Source organism: Chiloscyllium punctatum, chromosome 18 (assembly GCF_047496795.1).
Source record: "Chiloscyllium punctatum isolate Juve2018m chromosome 18, sChiPun1.3, whole genome shotgun sequence".
NCBI classification, from domain to species: domain Eukaryota; kingdom Metazoa; phylum Chordata; class Chondrichthyes; order Orectolobiformes; family Hemiscylliidae; genus Chiloscyllium; species Chiloscyllium punctatum.
In genome coordinates, this window is record NC_092756.1 from 28,076,650 (window position 1) to 28,096,213 (window position 19,564).

General features: G+C 46.1%; 12 non-coding genes across 12 annotated transcripts; all 12 read left to right on the forward strand.

Annotated features, from left to right (window-relative positions):
- Nucleotides 1-1,574: 1,574 nt before the first annotated feature.
- Nucleotides 1,575-1,647, forward strand: trnav-uac (transfer RNA valine (anticodon UAC)). The gene has a single exon. It is a non-coding gene; the product is annotated as a tRNA-Val (tRNA).
- Nucleotides 1,648-3,306: 1,659 nt separating this feature from the next.
- Nucleotides 3,307-3,388, forward strand: trnal-aag (transfer RNA leucine (anticodon AAG)). The gene has a single exon. It is a non-coding gene; the product is annotated as a tRNA-Leu (tRNA).
- A 2,869-nt stretch (nt 3,389-6,257) lies between these two features.
- Nucleotides 6,258-6,339, forward strand: trnal-aag (transfer RNA leucine (anticodon AAG)). Its single transcript has one exon. It is a non-coding gene; the product is annotated as a tRNA-Leu (tRNA).
- A 1,122-nt stretch (nt 6,340-7,461) lies between these two features.
- Nucleotides 7,462-7,534, forward strand: trnav-uac (transfer RNA valine (anticodon UAC)). Its single transcript has one exon. It is a non-coding gene; the product is annotated as a tRNA-Val (tRNA).
- A 1,669-nt stretch (nt 7,535-9,203) lies between these two features.
- On the forward strand, nt 9,204-9,285 carry trnal-aag (transfer RNA leucine (anticodon AAG)). Its single transcript has one exon. It is a non-coding gene; the product is annotated as a tRNA-Leu (tRNA).
- Nucleotides 9,286-10,407: 1,122 nt separating this feature from the next.
- On the forward strand, nt 10,408-10,480 carry trnav-uac (transfer RNA valine (anticodon UAC)). Its single transcript has one exon. It is a non-coding gene; the product is annotated as a tRNA-Val (tRNA).
- A 1,669-nt stretch (nt 10,481-12,149) lies between these two features.
- trnal-aag (transfer RNA leucine (anticodon AAG)) lies at nt 12,150-12,231 on the forward strand. The gene has a single exon. It is a non-coding gene; the product is annotated as a tRNA-Leu (tRNA).
- Nucleotides 12,232-13,353: 1,122 nt separating this feature from the next.
- On the forward strand, nt 13,354-13,426 carry trnav-uac (transfer RNA valine (anticodon UAC)). Its single transcript has one exon. It is a non-coding gene; the product is annotated as a tRNA-Val (tRNA).
- Nucleotides 13,427-15,095: 1,669 nt separating this feature from the next.
- Nucleotides 15,096-15,177, forward strand: trnal-aag (transfer RNA leucine (anticodon AAG)). Its single transcript has one exon. It is a non-coding gene; the product is annotated as a tRNA-Leu (tRNA).
- Nucleotides 15,178-16,299: 1,122 nt separating this feature from the next.
- trnav-uac (transfer RNA valine (anticodon UAC)) lies at nt 16,300-16,372 on the forward strand. Its single transcript has one exon. It is a non-coding gene; the product is annotated as a tRNA-Val (tRNA).
- Nucleotides 16,373-18,041: 1,669 nt separating this feature from the next.
- Nucleotides 18,042-18,123, forward strand: trnal-aag (transfer RNA leucine (anticodon AAG)). Its single transcript has one exon. It is a non-coding gene; the product is annotated as a tRNA-Leu (tRNA).
- A 1,122-nt stretch (nt 18,124-19,245) lies between these two features.
- On the forward strand, nt 19,246-19,318 carry trnav-uac (transfer RNA valine (anticodon UAC)). Its single transcript has one exon. It is a non-coding gene; the product is annotated as a tRNA-Val (tRNA).
- Nucleotides 19,319-19,564: the final 246 nt, after the last annotated feature.

Sequence of the window (19,564 nt, forward strand, 5' to 3'; positions counted from 1 at the left end):
TGTGTTTCATGTTCCGTGTAAACGTGTATGTTGTCCTGTTTCGAGCAATGGTTGAAATCATTTAGCAAAGCAAGAATCGAAATTGCAGTAATGTCAAGAAGCTCATGGTAATTTGACCCAATCATAAACGATCATATATTCTCACGCACTCGCAGATACATTTGTAGCTGAATCCAGCCTGCGAAGATAGACTCAGTTTACCAGTGATTTTTGTCTGGATTGATGGGCTATCGTTAACTGCTGAGAAATTGATATTGTAGACGGGCACATCCCAGCAGCTGTGCGAGTCGGAGAGGGATCATGGAACCTTTTTCACTTGAGTTTACATCTGTTGTTATGCAGGAAAACAATTGGAAGTGCAAGAAAATGGACTCGCGGGCGTGTTGCTAGTGTGGCCGAGCGGTCTAAGGCGCTGGATTAAGGCTCCCATCTCGCCCGGGGGGTGGGTTCGAATCCCACCGCTGCCGTTTCTGCGGAGCCGCTGGTTTAAATGCTGTTTCGGTCCCCTGCTGCATTTCTGTTTGAAGCAGAATGAGTTTGCTTCTCGGGGAATTGCCTGCGGTGTGGGAAAGTGCCGAATTTTCCAAAGTGTCTGTGCTATCATGATCGTGTTCGCCTCCCGCGCGGAAAATCGCCAGCGGCTCCACTGTTGCTTTCTGTTCCAGGCAAGTTGAGCTTTTACTGGAACCGAATGGAGACTGTTGTTGCGAAACAGAGTCCGACGGTGACTCGACTCGTCGTTATTTGGTTTTCTGGCCAATGAGAAAATCGTTCCAATGTATTTCGATGTCATATGTTATTGAATTTCTCCCACTTCCTCCTTTTCCGTCCTGCAGTCATCGGAAGGGAAAGGTAATCTAATCGAGACTGTGATTGGTGAAATTCACTTTTTATGGCCCATTCTTATTATGTTCTTTCTTTGTCACTTTGCAGCGTTGTCTGGGCAGTGGTGGTGCACTCAGGCTCCAGTATGTTTGAAAGAGTAATTTGGAATTGCCCTGTTGTTATTTGTGTGATTACTTTATGGCTCATGCCCCCGGACTGTTTCACATTTAGCATTCATGCTCGCTGTGTCTGAAAATGCATTTGGTTTTCCAGTTTTGTTTGTGTTTCGTGTTAAATGCTTTCTGTTTTGCGATTCGCTCAATACATTACGAATTAACAGGGTTTCTGAGGTAACTTCCAGCTGCAAAAATCCTCAACTGAGAATCTGGGAAACTTTCACGGAGTATGGTCAGTCGGAGCAAAAGTAAGGAAGTCGTTCGTTCTGCAGTGTTTCACAATGCTACCTTTCCCGTGAGCCGTCGAACAGACTAAATGATTTTGCCACAGACTGCGACGGTAAGCTCCGGAAAAACGTAATTCTTTAAAGCAGGTGTAAGCAACACAACGTTACCGGGGTACACCGCGTGGAAACAGATACTTCGGTGGATCTCGTCCATGCTCACCACATAGCCAAATTTAAACAAGTCCCATGAAACAACGAGTTAACGGAAACAGAAAGGTGAAAGGTACAATGGCTTCAACTTTCAGTGTTGGATGCCACTTAGCTGCAGCGGCGGCGACCGCGGCTTGTTTCTGTAGTGTAGTGGTCATCACGTTCGCCTTACACGCGAAAGGTCCCCAGTTCGAAACTGGGCAGAAACTGCTTTGCTCTTCAACCGCAGCCTTTGACATCGACAAAAACGGAGCTTTCTTGCTTGCTTTCCCATCTGCAAACCTGCTTTCGAGTTTGCTTGAACAAATCTTCTCTCGTAGTGCCATGCAATTCCATTTAATTACTGTGCAAAGCATTGTAAAGTTTTTCTCCAACCTGTTTCCTATCATATGCCATTCTGTTTGAGAGTGTCGTTACCCCCTTCTGATCCTTCCACGAAAAGCATTACCGCATTCGCATTCCTTGCGCAGGCGGCCCGGTTCAAAGACAGGGAAGAAGCTGATGTGCTGGTGTCACAGTGCACCACGGATTCCTCAACTAGTCTGTCTGTCAAATGTATCCCAAAGTCGTCTCTGAAAGACCTCATTTGGAAGGTGTCTGTCGTTATTTAACGTGCGAGAATTGGCACCAGAGGTCCTGAATCATGTTTTGGAGCAGTTCGCACGTTAGTGGCTCATTCAATCAGCAACAGCAATGAAAAAAATTACACTCTCAGAGGAACCTCTGGACCTGTGCTTTCATAGCGTCGCTAGTATTAAGGTGCGCCCCGAGATCTAAGCCACGTTGGAACTGAAACGGAGGAATCGACAGAGAGGCGACAGAATGACATCGCATCCATTTGGTTTTCTTTACATCACTGACGAGCAGGAAAATGGAAACGGGGAGGGCGAGTGGGGAAGTGAGGCAGTTGCAGCTCTGGAGAACGTCCTTCTTTGTGATTCACTCAGCAACCAGAGACGTGACGGTGACTCAGGCGTGAGAGCTCTTCACATCGTGAACAAAAAGCAATCAAGGGCAGTTAGCACCTCTTCCGGAGTGGGGGTGGGGTGAGGTAATTACCTTCTGACTTCTGTTACTATGTTCAGAAACTGCCTTTTGGATTGAGGTGAACAGAAACTGCATTTCTAAAAAGCACCATGGAACTTGTTAAACTTTATTGAGTCGCGCTTTTTCATCGATTCACACACAGGTTTCCAACTCTTTTGGTATCGATGAGGCTCATGTCCAGGTGGGATAATCTCTGCAGCAAATTGCACGGTTAAGGTAAAAGGCAAGGAAAGTGACATCTCGAACCGGCCCCGAGGTCAGACCTTCCTCACAATGTAATCTGTCGTTCTCGGATTGTAATGCTACCTCCGGTTTTAGGGTGGAACATTCTTTGGGAACCTTATTCTGCAAAACAGACACAGTGACTGAAACTATGCTGCACGGTATGATTTGGGACACGGCCTTCTCAGCTTTGTGCATTTTCCCTGTAGTCCGGTGTGTTTCATGTTCCGTGTAAACGTGAAAGTTGTCCTGTTTCGAGCAATGGGTGAAATCCTTTAGCAAAGCAAGAATCGAAATTGCAGTAATGTCAAGTAGCTCATGGTAATTTGACCCAATCATAACCGATCATATATTCCCACGCACTCACAGATACATTTGTAGCTGAATCCAGTCTGAGAAGATAGACTCAGTTTACCAGTGATTTTTGTCTGGATTGATGGGCTATCGTTAACTGCTGAGAAATTGATATTGTAGACGGGCACATCCCAGCAGCTGTGCGAGTCGGAGAGGGATCATTCAACCCTTTTCACGTCAGTTTGAATCTGTTGTTATGCAGGAACACAATTGGAAGTGCAAGAAAATGGACTCGCGGGCGTGCTGGTAGTGTGGCCGAGCGGTCTAAGGCGCTGGATTAAGGCTCCAGACTCGATAGAGGCGTGGGTTCGAATCCCACCGCTGCCATTTCTGCTGAACAGCTCCAACGGAACAGCTGGTTTAAATGCTGCTTCAATCCCTGCCTCATTTCTGTTTAAAACAGAAGAAAAATGAGTTTGCTTCCCGGGGAATTGACTGCGGTGTGGAAAAGTGCCGAATTTTCCAAAGTGTCTGTGCTGTCGTGATCGTGTTCGCTTCCCGCACGGAAAATCGCCAGCAGCTCTACTGTTGCTTTCTGTTCCAGGCAAGTTGAGCTTTTACTGGAACCGAATGGAGACTGTTATTTCATCGTTGTTGCGAAACAGAGTCCTACGGTGACTCGACTCGTCGTTATTTGGTTTTCTGGCCAATGAGAAAATCGTTCCAATGTATTTCGATGTCATATGTTATTGAATTTCTCCCACTTCAGTCATTTCCGTCCTGGAGACATCGGAAGGGAAAGGTAATCTAATCGAGACTGTGATTGGTGAAATTCACTTTTTATGGCCCATTCTTATTATGTTCTTTCTTTGTCTCTTTGCAGCATTGTCTGGGAAGTGGTGGTGCACTCAGGCTCCAGTATGTTTGAAAGAGTAGTTTGGAATTGCCCTGTTGTTAGTTGTGTGATTACTGTATGGCTCATGCCCCCGGACTGTCTCACATTTAGCATTCATGCTCGCTGTGTCTGAAAATGCATTTGGTTTTCCAGTTTTGTTTGTGTTCCGTGTTAAATGCTTTCTGTTTTGCGATTCGCTCAATACATTACGAATTAACAGGGTTTCTGAGGTAACTTCCAGCTGAGAATCTGGGAAACTTTCACGGAGTATGGTCAGTCGGAGCAAAAGTAAGGAAGTCGTACGTTTCTGCAGTGTTTCACAATGCTACCTTTCCCGTGAGCAGTCGAACAGACTAAATGATTTTGCCACAGACTGCGACGGTAAGCTCCGCAAAAACGTAATTCTTTAAAGCAGGTGTAAGCAACACAACGTTATTGGGGTACACCGCGTGGAAACAGACACTTCGGTGTATCTCGTCCATGCTCACCACATCGCCAAAATTAAACAAGTCCCAATAAACAACGAGCTAACGGAAACAGAAAGGTGAAAGGGAGAATGGCTTCAACTTTCAGTGCTGGATGCCACTGAGCTGCAGCGGGGGCGACCAAGGCTTGTTTCTGTAGTGTAGTGTAGTGGTCATCACGTTCGCCTTACACGCGGAAAGTCCCCAGTTCGAAACTGGGCAGAAACTGCTTTGCTCTTCAACCGCAGCCTTTGACATCGACAAGAACGGAGCTTTCTTGCTTGCTTTCCCATCTGCAAACCTGCTTTCGAGTTTGCTTGAACAAATCTTCTCTCGTAGTGCAATGCAATGCAATGCAATTCCATTTAATTACTGTGCAAAGCATTGTAAAGTTTTTCTCTAACCTGTTTCCTATCATATGCCATTCTGTTTGAGAGTGTCGTTACCCCCTTCTGATCCTTCCACGAAAAGCATTACCGCATTCGCATTCCTTGCGCAGGCGGCCCGGTTCAAAGACAGGGAAGAAGCTGATGTGCTGGTGTCACAGTGCACCACGGATTCCTCAACTAGTCTGTCTGTCAAATGTATCCCAAAGTCGTCTCTGAAAGACCTCATTTGGAAGGTGTCTGTCGTTATTCAACGTGCGAGAATTGGCACCAGAGGTCCTGAATCATGTTTTGGAGCAGTTCGCACGTTAGTGGCTCATTCAATCAGCAACAGCAATGAAAAAAATTACACTCTCAGAGGAACCTCTGGACCTGTGCTTTCATAGCGTCGCTAGTATTAAGGTGCGCCCCGAGATCTAAGCCACGTTGGAACTGAAACGGAGGAATCGACAGAGAGGCGACAGAATGACATCGCATCCATTTGGTTTTCTTTACATCACTGACGAGCAGGAAAATGGAAACGGGGAGGGCGAGTGGGGAAGTGAGGCAGTTGCAGCTCTGGAGAACGTCCTTCTTTGTGATTCACTCAGCAACCAGAGACGTGACGGTGACTCAGGCGTGAGAGCTCTTCACATCGTGAACAAAAAGCAATCAAGGGCAGTTAGCACCTCTTCCGGAGTGGGGGTGGGGTGAGGTAATTACCTTCTGACTTCTGTTACTATGTTCAGAAACTGCCTTTTGGATTGAGGTGAACAGAAACTGCATTTCTAAAAAGCACCATGGAACTTGTTAAACTTTATTGAGTCGCGCTTTTTCATCGATTCACACACAGGTTTCCAACTCTTTTGGTATCGATGAGGCTCATGTCCAGGTGTGATAATCTCTGCAGCAAATTGCACGGTTAAGGTAAAAGGCAAGGAAAGTGACATCTCGAACCGGCCCCGAGGTCAGACCTTCCTCACAATGTAATCTGTCGTTCTCGGATTGTAATGCTACCTCCGGTTTTAGGGTGGAACATTCTTTGGGAACCTTATTCTGCAAAACAGACACAGTGACTGAAACTATGCTGCACGGTATGATTTGGGACACGGCCTGCTCAGCTTTGTGCATTTTCCCTGTAGTCCGGTGTGTTTCATGTTCCGTGTAAACGTGAAAGTTGTCCTGTTTCGAGCAATGGGTGAAATCATTTAGCAAAGCAAGAATCGAAATTGCAGTAATGTCAAGTAGCTCATGGTAATTTGACCCAATCATAACCGATCATATATTCTCACGCACTCACAGATACATTTGTAGCTGAATCCAGTCTGAGAAGATAGACTCAGTTTACCAGTGATTTTTGTCTGGATTGATGGGCTATCGTTAACTGCTGAGAAATTGATATTGTAGACGGGCACATCCCAGCAGCTGTGCGAGTCGGAGAGGGATCATTCAACCCTTTTCACGTCAGTTTGAATCTGTTGTTATGCAGGAACACAATTGGAAGTGCAAGAAAATGGACTCGCGGGCGTGCTGGTAGTGTGGCCGAGCGGTCTAAGGCGCTGGATTAAGGCTCCAGACTCGATAGAGGCGTGGGTTCGAATCCCACCGCTGCCATTTCTGCTGAACAGCTCCAACGGAACAGCTGGTTTAAATGCTGCTTCAATCCCTGCCTCATTTCTGTTTAAAACAGAAGAAAAATGAGTTTGCTTCCCGGGGAATTGACTGCGGTGTGGAAAAGTGCCGAATTTTCCAAAGTGTCTGTGCTGTCGTGATCGTGTTCGCTTCCCGCACGGAAAATCGCCAGCAGCTCTACTGTTGCTTTCTGTTCCAGGCAAGTTGAGCTTTTACTGGAACCGAATGGAGACTGTTATTTCATCGTTGTTGCGAAACAGAGTCCTACGGTGACTCGACTCGTCGTTATTTGGTTTTCTGGCCAATGAGAAAATCGTTCCAATGTATTTCGATGTCATATGTTATTGAATTTCTCCCACTTCAGTCATTTCCGTCCTGGAGACATCGGAAGGGAAAGGTAATCTAATCGAGACTGTGATTGGTGAAATTCACTTTTTATGGCCCATTCTTATTATGTTCTTTCTTTGTCTCTTTGCAGCATTGTCTGGGAAGTGGTGGTGCACTCAGGCTCCAGTATGTTTGAAAGAGTAGTTTGGAATTGCCCTGTTGTTAGTTGTGTGATTACTGTATGGCTCATGCCCCCGGACTGTCTCACATTTAGCATTCATGCTCGCTGTGTCTGAAAATGCATTTGGTTTTCCAGTTTTGTTTGTGTTCCGTGTTAAATGCTTTCTGTTTTGCGATTCGCTCAATACATTACGAATTAACAGGGTTTCTGAGGTAACTTCCAGCTGAGAATCTGGGAAACTTTCACGGAGTATGGTCAGTCGGAGCAAAAGTAAGGAAGTCGTACGTTTCTGCAGTGTTTCACAATGCTACCTTTCCCGTGAGCAGTCGAACAGACTAAATGATTTTGCCACAGACTGCGACGGTAAGCTCCGCAAAAACGTAATTCTTTAAAGCAGGTGTAAGCAACACAACGTTATTGGGGTACACCGCGTGGAAACAGACACTTCGGTGTATCTCGTCCATGCTCACCACATCGCCAAAATTAAACAAGTCCCATTAAACAACGAGCTAACGGAAACAGAAAGGTGAAAGGGAGAATGGCTTCAACTTTCAGTGCTGGATGCCACTGAGCTGCAGCGGGGGCGACCGAGGCTTGTTTCTGTAGTGTAGTGGTCATCACGTTCGCCTTACACGCGAAAGGTCCCCAGTTCGAAACTGGGCAGAAACTGCTTTGCTCTTCAACCGCAGCCTTTGACATCGACAAGAACGGAGCTTTCTTGCTTGCTTTCCCATCTGCAAACCTGCTTTCGAGTTTGCTTGAACAAATCTTCTCTCGTAGTGCAATGCAATGCAATGCAATTCCATTTAATTACTGTGCAAAGCATTGTAAAGTTTTTCTCCAACCTGTTTCCTATCATATGCCATTCTGTTTGAGAGTGTCGTTACCCCCTTCTGATCCTTCCACGAAAAGCATTACCGCATTCGCATTCCTTGCGCAGGCGGCCCGGTTCAAAGACAGGGAAGAAGCTGATGTGCTGGTGTCACAGTGCACCACGGATTCCTCAACTAGTCTGTCTGTCAAATGTATCCCAAAGTCGTCTCTGAAAGACCTCATTTGGAAGGTGTCTGTCGTTATTCAACGTGCGAGAATTGGCACCAGAGGTCCTGAATCATGTTTTGGAGCAGTTCGCACGTTAGTGGCTCATTCAATCAGCAACAGCAATGAAAAAAATTACACTCTCAGAGGAACCTCTGGACCTGTGCTTTCATAGCGTCGCTAGTATTAAGGTGCGCCCCGAGATCTAAGCCACGTTGGAACTGAAACGGAGGAATCGACAGAGAGGCGACAGAATGACATCGCATCCATTTGGTTTTCTTTACATCACTGACGAGCAGGAAAATGGAAACGGGGAGGGCGAGTGGGGAAGTGAGGCAGTTGCAGCTCTGGAGAACGTCCTTCTTTGTGATTCACTCAGCAACCAGAGACGTGACGGTGACTCAGGCGTGAGAGCTCTTCACATCGTGAACAAAAAGCAATCAAGGGCAGTTAGCACCTCTTCCGGAGTGGGGGTGGGGTGAGGTAATTACCTTCTGACTTCTGTTACTATGTTCAGAAACTGCCTTTTGGATTGAGGTGAACAGAAACTGCATTTCTAAAAAGCACCATGGAACTTGTTAAACTTTATTGAGTCGCGCTTTTTCATCGATTCACACACAGGTTTCCAACTCTTTTGGTATCGATGAGGCTCATGTCCAGGTGTGATAATCTCTGCAGCAAATTGCACGGTTAAGGTAAAAGGCAAGGAAAGTGACATCTCGAACCGGCCCCGAGGTCAGACCTTCCTCACAATGTAATCTGTCGTTCTCGGATTGTAATGCTACCTCCGGTTTTAGGGTGGAACATTCTTTGGGAACCTTATTCTGCAAAACAGACACAGTGACTGAAACTATGCTGCACGGTATGATTTGGGACACGGCCTGCTCAGCTTTGTGCATTTTCCCTGTAGTCCGGTGTGTTTCATGTTCCGTGTAAACGTGAAAGTTGTCCTGTTTCGAGCAATGGGTGAAATCATTTAGCAAAGCAAGAATCGAAATTGCAGTAATGTCAAGTAGCTCATGGTAATTTGACCCAATCATAACCGATCATATATTCTCACGCACTCACAGATACATTTGTAGCTGAATCCAGTCTGAGAAGATAGACTCAGTTTACCAGTGATTTTTGTCTGGATTGATGGGCTATCGTTAACTGCTGAGAAATTGATATTGTAGACGGGCACATCCCAGCAGCTGTGCGAGTCGGAGAGGGATCATTCAACCCTTTTCACGTCAGTTTGAATCTGTTGTTATGCAGGAACACAATTGGAAGTGCAAGAAAATGGACTCGCGGGCGTGCTGGTAGTGTAGCCGAGCGGTCTAAGGCGCTGGATTAAGGCTCCAGACTCGATAGAGGCGTGGGTTCGAATCCCACCGCTGCCATTTCTGCTGAACAGCTCCAACGGAACAGCTGGTTTAAATGCTGCTTCAATCCCTGCCTCATTTCTGTTTAAAACAGAAGAAAAATGAGTTTGCTTCCCGGGGAATTGACTGCGGTGTGGAAAAGTGCCGAATTTTCCAAAGTGTCTGTGCTGTCGTGATCGTGTTCGCTTCCCGCACGGAAAATCGCCAGCAGCTCTACTGTTGCTTTCTGTTCCAGGCAAGTTGAGCTTTTACTGGAACCGAATGGAGACTGTTATTTCATCGTTGTTGCGAAACAGAGTCCTACGGTGACTCGACTCGTCGTTATTTGGTTTTCTGGCCAATGAGAAAATCGTTCCAATGTATTTCGATGTCATATGTTATTGAATTTCTCCCACTTCAGTCATTTCCGTCCTGGAGACATCGGAAGGGAAAGGTAATCTAATCGAGACTGTGATTGGTGAAATTCACTTTTTATGGCCCATTCTTATTATGTTCTTTCTTTGTCTCTTTGCAGCATTGTCTGGGAAGTGGTGGTGCACTCAGGCTCCAGTATGTTTGAAAGAGTAGTTTGGAATTGCCCTGTTGTTAGTTGTGTGATTACTGTATGGCTCATGCCCCCGGACTGTCTCACATTTAGCATTCATGCTCGCTGTGTCTGAAAATGCATTTGGTTTTCCAGTTTTGTTTGTGTTCCGTGTTAAATGCTTTCTGTTTTGCGATTCGCTCAATACATTACGAATTAACAGGGTTTCTGAGGTAACTTCCAGCTGAGAATCTGGGAAACTTTCACGGAGTATGGTCAGTCGGAGCAAAAGTAAGGAAGTCGTACGTTTCTGCAGTGTTTCACAATGCTACCTTTCCCGTGAGCAGTCGAACAGACTAAATGATTTTGCCACAGACTGCGACGGTAAGCTCCGCAAAAACGTAATTCTTTAAAGCAGGTGTAAGCAACACAACGTTATTGGGGTACACCGCGTGGAAACAGACACTTCGGTGTATCTCGTCCATGCTCACCACATCGCCAAAATTAAACAAGTCCCATTAAACAACGAGCTAACGGAAACAGAAAGGTGAAAGGGAGAATGGCTTCAACTTTCAGTGCTGGATGCCACTGAGCTGCAGCGGGGGCGACCGAGGCTTGTTTCTGTAGTGTAGTGGTCATCACGTTCGCCTTACACGCGAAAGGTCCCCAGTTCGAAACTGGGCAGAAACTGCTTTGCTCTTCAACCGCAGCCTTTGACATCGACAAGAACGGAGCTTTCTTGCTTGCTTTCCCATCTGCAAACCTGCTTTCGAGTTTGCTTGAACAAATCTTCTCTCGTAGTGCAATGCAATGCAATGCAATTCCATTTAATTACTGTGCAAAGCATTGTAAAGTTTTTCTCCAACCTGTTTCCTATCATATGCCATTCTGTTTGAGAGTGTCGTTACCCCCTTCTGATCCTTCCACGAAAAGCATTACCGCATTCGCATTCCTTGCGCAGGCGGCCCGGTTCAAAGACAGGGAAGAAGCTGATGTGCTGGTGTCACAGTGCACCACGGATTCCTCAACTAGTCTGTCTGTCAAATGTATCCCAAAGTCGTCTCTGAAAGACCTCATTTGGAAGGTGTCTGTCGTTATTCAACGTGCGAGAATTGGCACCAGAGTTCCTGAATCATGTTTTGGAGCAGTTCGCACGTTAGTGGCTCATTCAATCAGCAACAGCAATGAAAAAAATTATACTCTCAGAGGAACCTCTGGACCTGTGCTTTCATAGCGTCGCTAGTATTAAGGTGCGCCCCGAGATCTAAGCCACGTTGGAACTGAAACGGAGGAATCGACAGAGAGGCGACAGAATGACATCGCATCCATTTGGTTTTCTTTACATCACTGACGAGCAGGAAAATGGAAACGGGGAGGGCGAGTGGGGAAGTGAGGCAGTTGCAGCTCTGGAGAACGTCCTTCTTTGTGATTCACTCAGCAACCAGAGACGTGACGGTGACTCAGGCGTGAGAGCTCTTCATATCGTGAACAAAAAGCAATCAAGGGCAGTTAGCACCTCTTCCGGAGTGGGGGTGGGGTGAGGTAATTACCTTCTGACTTCTGTTACTATGTTCAGAAACTGCCTTTTGGATTGAGGTGAACAGAAACTGCATTTCTAAAAAGCACCATGGAACTTGTTAAACTTTATTGAGTCGCGCTTTTTCATCGATTCACACACAGGTTTCCAACTCTTTTGGTATCGATGAGGCTCATGTCCAGGTGTGATAATCTCTGCAGCAAATTGCACGGTTAAGGTAAAAGGCAAGGAAAGTGACATCTCGAACCGGCCCCGAGGTCAGACCTTCCTCACAATGTAATCTGTCGTTCTCGGATTGTAATGCTACCTCCGGTTTTAGGGTGGAACATTCTTTGGGAACCTTATTCTGCAAAACAGACACAGTGACTGAAACTATGCTGCACGGTATGATTTGGGACACGGCCTGCTCAGCTTTGTGCATTTTCCCTGTAGTCCGGTGTGTTTCATGTTCCGTGTAAACGTGAAAGTTGTCCTGTTTCGAGCAATGGGTGAAATCATTTAGCAAAGCAAGAATCGAAATTGCAGTAATGTCAAGTAGCTCATGGTAATTTGACCCAATCATAACCGATCATATATTCTCACGCACTCACAGATACATTTGTAGCTGAATCCAGTCTGAGAAGATAGACTCAGTTTACCAGTGATTTTTGTCTGGATTGATGGGCTATCGTTAACTGCTGAGAAATTGATATTGTAGACGGGCACATCCCAGCAGCTGTGCGAGTCGGAGAGGGATCATTCAACCCTTTTCACGTCAGTTTGAATCTGTTGTTATGCAGGAACACAATTGGAAGTGCAAGAAAATGGACTCGCGAGCGTGCTGGTAGTGTAGCCGAGCGGTCTAAGGCGCTGGATTAAGGCTCCAGACTCGATAGAGGCGTGGGTTCGAATCCCACCGCTGCCATTTCTGCTGAACAGCTCCAACGGAACAGCTGGTTTAAATGCTGCTTCAATCCCTGCCTCATTTCTGTTTAAAACAGAAGAAAAATGAGTTTGCTTCCCGGGGAATTGACTGCGGTGTGGAAAAGTGCCGAATTTTCCAAAGTGTCTGTGCTGTCGTGATCGTGTTCGCTTCCCGCACGGAAAATCGCCAGCAGCTCTACTGTTGCTTTCTGTTCCAGGCAAGTTGAGCTTTTACTGGAACCGAATGGAGACTGTTATTTCATCGTTGTTGCGAAACAGAGTCCTACGGTGACTCGACTCGTCGTTATTTGGTTTTCTGGCCAATGAGAAAATCGTTCCAATGTATTTCGATGTCATATGTTATTGAATTTCTCCCACTTCAGTCATTTCCGTCCTGGAGACATCGGAAGGGAAAGGTAATCTAATCGAGACTGTGATTGGTGAAATTCACTTTTTATGGCCCATTCTTATTATGTTCTTTCTTTGTCTCTTTGCAGCATTGTCTGGGAAGTGGTGGTGCACTCAGGCTCCAGTATGTTTGAAAGAGTAGTTTGGAATTGCCCTGTTGTTAGTTGTGTGATTACTGTATGGCTCATGCCCCCGGACTGTCTCACATTTAGCATTCATGCTCGCTGTGTCTGAAAATGCATTTGGTTTTCCAGTTTTGTTTGTGTTCCGTGTTAAATGCTTTCTGTTTTGCGATTCGCTCAATACATTACGAATTAACAGGGTTTCTGAGGTAACTTCCAGCTGAGAATCTGGGAAACTTTCACGGAGTATGGTCAGTCGGAGCAAAAGTAAGGAAGTCGTACGTTTCTGCAGTGTTTCACAATGCTACCTTTCCCGTGAGCAGTCGAACAGACTAAATGATTTTGCCACAGACTGCGACGGTAAGCTCCGCAAAAACGTAATTCTTTAAAGCAGGTGTAAGCAACACAACGTTATTGGGGTACACCGCGTGGAAACAGACACTTCGGTGTATCTCGTCCATGCTCACCACATCGCCAAAATTAAACAAGTCCCATTAAACAACGAGCTAACGGAAACAGAAAGGTGAAAGGGAGAATGGCTTCAACTTTCAGTGCTGGATGCCACTGAGCTGCAGCGGGGGCGACCGAGGCTTGCTTCTGTAGTGTAGTGGTCATCACGTTCGCCTTACACGCGAAAGGTCCCCAGTTCGAAACTGGGCAGAAACTGCTTTGCTCTTCAACCGCAGCCTTTGACATCGACAAGAACGGAGCTTTCTTGCTTGCTTTCCCATCTGCAAACCTGCTTTCGAGTTTGCTTGAACAAATCTTCTCTCGTAGTGCAATGCAATGCAATGCAATTCCATTTAATTACTGTGCAAAGCATTGTAAAGTTTTTCTCCAACCTGTTTCCTATCATATGCCATTCTGTTTGAGAGTGTCGTTACCCCCTTCTGATCCTTCCACGAAAAGCATTACCGCATTCGCATTCCTTGCGCAGGCGGCCCGGTTCAAAGACAGGGAAGAAGCTGATGTGCTGGTGTCACAGTGCACCACGGATTCCTCAACTAGTCTGTCTGTCAAATGTATCCCAAAGTCGTCTCTGAAAGACCTCATTTGGAAGGTGTCTGTCGTTATTCAACGTGCGAGAATTGGCACCAGAGGTCCTGAATCATGTTTTGGAGCAGTTCGCACGTTAGTGGCTCATTCAATCAGCAACAGCAATGAAAAAAATTACACTCTCAGAGGAACCTCTGGACCTGTGCTTTCATAGCGTCGCTAGTATTAAGGTGCGCCCCGAGATCTAAGCCACGTTGGAACTGAAACGGAGGAATCGACAGAGAGGCGACAGAATGACATCGCATCCATTTGGTTTTCTTTACATCACTGACGAGCAGGAAAATGGAAACGGGGAGGGCGAGTGGGGAAGTGAGGCAGTTGCAGCTCTGGAGAACGTCCTTCTTTGTGATTCACTCAGCAACCAGAGACGTGACGGTGACTCAGGCGTGAGAGCTCTTCACATCGTGAACAAAAAGCAATCAAGGGCAGTTAGCACCTCTTCCGGAGTGGGGGTGGGGTGAGGTAATTACCTTCTGACTTCTGTTACTATGTTCAGAAACTGCCTTTTGGATTGAGGTGAACAGAAACTGCATTTCTAAAAAGCACCATGGAACTTGTTAAACTTTATTGAGTCGCGCTTTTTCATCGATTCACACACAGGTTTCCAACTCTTTTGGTATCGATGAGGCTCATGTCCAGGTGTGATAATCTCTGCAGCAAATTGCACGGTTAAGGTAAAAGGCAAGGAAAGTGACATCTCGAACCGGCCCCGAGGTCAGACCTTCCTCACAATGTAATCTGTCGTTCTCGGATTGTAATGCTACCTCCGGTTTTAGGGTGGAACATTCTTTGGGAACCTTATTCTGCAAAACAGACACAGTGACTGAAACTATGCTGCACGGTATGATTTGGGACACGGCCTGCTCAGCTTTGTGCATTTTCCCTGTAGTCCGGTGTGTTTCATGTTCCGTGTAAACGTGAAAGTTGTCCTGTTTCGAGCAATGGGTGAAATCATTTAGCAAAGCAAGAATCGAAATTGCAGTAATGTCAAGTAGCTCATGGTAATTTGACCCAATCATAACCGATCATATATTCTCACGCACTCACAGATACATTTGTAGCTGAATCCAGTCTGAGAAGATAGACTCAGTTTACCAGTGATTTTTGTCTGGATTGATGGGCTATCGTTAACTGCTGAGAAATTGATATTGTAGACGGGCACATCCCAGCAGCTGTGCGAGTCGGAGAGGGATCATTCAACCCTTTTCACGTCAGTTTGAATCTGTTGTTATGCAGGAACACAATTGGAAGTGCAAGAAAATGGACTCGCGGGCGTGCTGGTAGTGTAGCCGAGCGGTCTAAGGCGCTGGATTAAGGCTCCAGACTCGATAGAGGCGTGGGTTCGAATCCCACCGCTGCCATTTCTGCTGAACAGCTCCAACGGAACAGCTGGTTTAAATGCTGCTTCAATCCCTGCCTCATTTCTGTTTAAAACAGAAGAAAAATGAGTTTGCTTCCCGGGGAATTGACTGCGGTGTGGAAAAGTGCCGAATTTTCCAAAGTGTCTGTGCTGTCGTGATCGTGTTCGCTTCCCGCACGGAAAATCGCCAGCAGCTCTACTGTTGCTTTCTGTTCCAGGCAAGTTGAGCTTTTACTGGAACCGAATGGAGACTGTTATTTCATCGTTGTTGCGAAACAGAGTCCTACGGTGACTCGACTCGTCGTTATTTGGTTTTCTGGCCAATGAGAAAATCGTTCCAATGTATTTCGATGTCATATGTTATTGAATTTCTCCCACTTCAGTCATTTCCGTCCTGGAGACATCGGAAGGGAAAGGTAATCTAATCGAGACTGTGATTGGTGAAATTCACTTTTTATGGCCCATTCTTATTATGTTCTTTCTTTGTCTCTTTGCAGCATTGTCTGGGAAGTGGTGGTGCACTCAGGCTCCAGTATGTTTGAAAGAGTAGTTTGGAATTGCCCTGTTGTTAGTTGTGTGATTACTGTATGGCTCATGCCCCCGGACTGTCTCACATTTAGCATTCATGCTCGCTGTGTCTGAAAATGCATTTGGTTTTCCAGTTTTGTTTGTGTTCCGTGTTAAATGCTTTCTGTTTTGCGATTCGCTCAATACATTACGAATTAACAGGGTTTCTGAGGTAACTTCCAGCTGAGAATCTGGGAAACTTTCACGGAGTATGGTCAGTCGGAGCAAAAGTAAGGAAGTCGTACGTTTCTGCAGTGTTTCACAATGCTACCTTTCCCGTGAGCAGTCGAACAGACTAAATGATTTTGCCACAGACTGCGACGGTAAGCTCCGCAAAAACGTAATTCTTTAAAGCAGGTGTAAGCAACACAACGTTATTGGGGTACACCGCGTGGAAACAGACACTTCGGTGTATCTCGTCCATGCTCACCACATCGCCAAAATTAAACAAGTCCCATTAAACAACGAGCTAACGGAAACAGAAAGGTGAAAGGGAGAATGGCTTCAACTTTCAGTGCTGGATGCCACTGAGCTGCAGCGGGGGCGACCGAGGCTTGTTTCTGTAGTGTAGTGGTCATCACGTTCGCCTTACACGCGAAAGGTCCCCAGTTCGAAACTGGGCAGAAACTGCTTTGCTCTTCAACCGCAGCCTTTGACATCGACAAGAACGGAGCTTTCTTGCTTGCTTTCCCATCTGCAAACCTGCTTTCGAGTTTGCTTGAACAAATCTTCTCTCGTAGTGCAATGCAATGCAATGCAATTCCATTTAATTACTGTGCAAAGCATTGTAAAGTTTTTCTCCAACCTGTTTCCTATCATATGCCATTCTGTTTGAGAGTGTCGTTACCCCCTTCTGATCCTTCCACGAAAAGCATTACCGCATTCGCATTCCTTGCGCAGGCGGCCCGGTTCAAAGACAGGGAAGAAGCTGATGTGCTGGTGTCACAGTGCACCACGGATTCCTCAACTAGTCTGTCTGTCAAATGTATCCCAAAGTCGTCTCTGAAAGACCTCATTTGGAAGGTGTCTGTCGTTATTCAACGTGCGAGAATTGGCACCAGAGGTCCTGAATCATGTTTTGGAGCAGTTCGCACGTTAGTGGCTCATTCAATCAGCAACAGCAATGAAAAAAATTACACTCTCAGAGGAACCTCTGGACCTGTGCTTTCATAGCGTCGCTAGTATTAAGGTGCGCCCCGAGATCTAAGCCACGTTGGAACTGAAACGGAGGAATCGACAGAGAGGCGACAGAATGACATCGCATCCATTTGGTTTTCTTTACATCACTGACGAGCAGGAAAATGGAAACGGGGAGGGCGAGTGGGGAAGTGAGGCAGTTGCAGCTCTGGAGAACGTCCTTCTTTGTGATTCACTCAGCAACCAGAGACGTGACGGTGACTCAGGCGTGAGAGCTCTTCACATCGTGAACAAAAAGCAATCAAGGGCAGTTAGCACCTCTTCCGGAGTGGGGGTGGGGTGAGGTAATTACCTTCTGACTTCTGTTACTATGTTCAGAAACTGCCTTTTGGATTGAGGTGAACAGAAACTGCATTTCTAAAAAGCACCATGGAACTTGTTAAACTTTATTGAGTCGCGCTTTTTCATCGATTCACACACAGGTTTCCAACTCTTTTGGTATCGATGAGGCTCATGTCCAGGTGTGATAATCTCTGCAGCAAATTGCACGGTTAAGGTAAAAGGCAAGGAAAGTGACATCTCGAACCGGCCCCGAGGTCAGACCTTCCTCACAATGTAATCTGTCGTTCTCGGATTGTAATGCTACCTCCGGTTTTAGGGTGGAACATTCTTTGGGAACCTTATTCTGCAAAACAGACACAGTGACTGAAACTATGCTGCACGGTATGATTTGGGACACGGCCTGCTCAGCTTTGTGCATTTTCCCTGTAGTCCGGTGTGTTTCATGTTCCGTGTAAACGTGAAAGTTGTCCTGTTTCGAGCAATGGGTGAAATCATTTAGCAAAGCAAGAATCGAAATTGCAGTAATGTCAAGTAGCTCATGGTAATTTGACCCAATCATAACCGATCATATATTCTCACGCACTCACAGATACATTTGTAGCTGAATCCAGTCTGAGAAGATAGACTCAGTTTACCAGTGATTTTTGTCTGGATTGATGGGCTATCGTTAACTGCTGAGAAATTGATATTGTAGACGGGCACATCCCAGCAGCTGTGCGAGTCGGAGAGGGATCATTCAACCCTTTTCACGTCAGTTTGAATCTGTTGTTATGCAGGAACACAATTGGAAGTGCAAGAAAATGGACTCGCGGGCGTGCTGGTAGTGTAGCCGAGCGGTCTAAGGCGCTGGATTAAGGCTCCAGACTCGATAGAGGCGTGGGTTCGAATCCCACCGCTGCCATTTCTGCTGAACAGCTCCAACGGAACAGCTGGTTTAAATGCTGCTTCAATCCCTGCCTCATTTCTGTTTAAAACAGAAGAAAAATGAGTTTGCTTCCCGGGGAATTGACTGCGGTGTGGAAAAGTGCCGAATTTTCCAAAGTGTCTGTGCTGTCGTGATCGTGTTCGCTTCCCGCACGGAAAATCGCCAGCAGCTCTACTGTTGCTTTCTGTTCCAGGCAAGTTGAGCTTTTACTGGAACCGAATGGAGACTGTTATTTCATCGTTGTTGCGAAACAGAGTCCTACGGTGACTCGACTCGTCGTTATTTGGTTTTCTGGCCAATGAGAAAATCGTTCCAATGTATTTCGATGTCATATGTTATTGAATTTCTCCCACTTCAGTCATTTCCGTCCTGGAGACATCGGAAGGGAAAGGTAATCTAATCGAGACTGTGATTGGTGAAATTCACTTTTTATGGCCCATTCTTATTATGTTCTTTCTTTGTCTCTTTGCAGCATTGTCTGGGAAGTGGTGGTGCACTCAGGCTCCAGTATGTTTGAAAGAGTAGTTTGGAATTGCCCTGTTGTTAGTTGTGTGATTACTGTATGGCTCATGCCCCCGGACTGTCTCACATTTAGCATTCATGCTCGCTGTGTCTGAAAATGCATTTGGTTTTCCAGTTTTGTTTGTGTTCCGTGTTAAATGCTTTCTGTTTTGCGATTCGCTCAATACATTACGAATTAACAGGGTTTCTGAGGTAACTTCCAGCTGAGAATCTGGGAAACTTTCACGGAGTATGGTCAGTCGGAGCAAAAGTAAGGAAGTCGTACGTTTCTGCAGTGTTTCACAATGCTACCTTTCCCGTGAGCAGTCGAACAGACTAAATGATTTTGCCACAGACTGCGACGGTAAGCTCCGCAAAAACGTAATTCTTTAAAGCAGGTGTAAGCAACACAACGTTATTGGGGTACACCGCGTGGAAACAGACACTTCGGTGTATCTCGTCCATGCTCACCACATCGCCAAAATTAAACAAGTCCCATTAAACAACGAGCTAACGGAAACAGAAAGGTGAAAGGGAGAATGGCTTCAACTTTCAGTGCTGGATGCCACTGAGCTGCAGCGGGGGCGACCGAGGCTTGTTTCTGTAGTGTAGTGGTCATCACGTTCGCCTTACACGCGAAAGGTCCCCAGTTCGAAACTGGGCAGAAACTGCTTTGCTCTTCAACCGCAGCCTTTGACATCGACAAGAACGGAGCTTTCTTGCTTGCTTTCCCATCTGCAAACCTGCTTTCGAGTTTGCTTGAACAAATCTTCTCTCGTAGTGCAATGCAATGCAATGCAATTCCATTTAATTACTGTGCAAAGCATTGTAAAGTTTTTCTCCAACCTGTTTCCTATCATATGCCATTCTGTTTGAGAGTGTCGTTACCCCCTTCTGATCCTTCCACGAAAAGCAT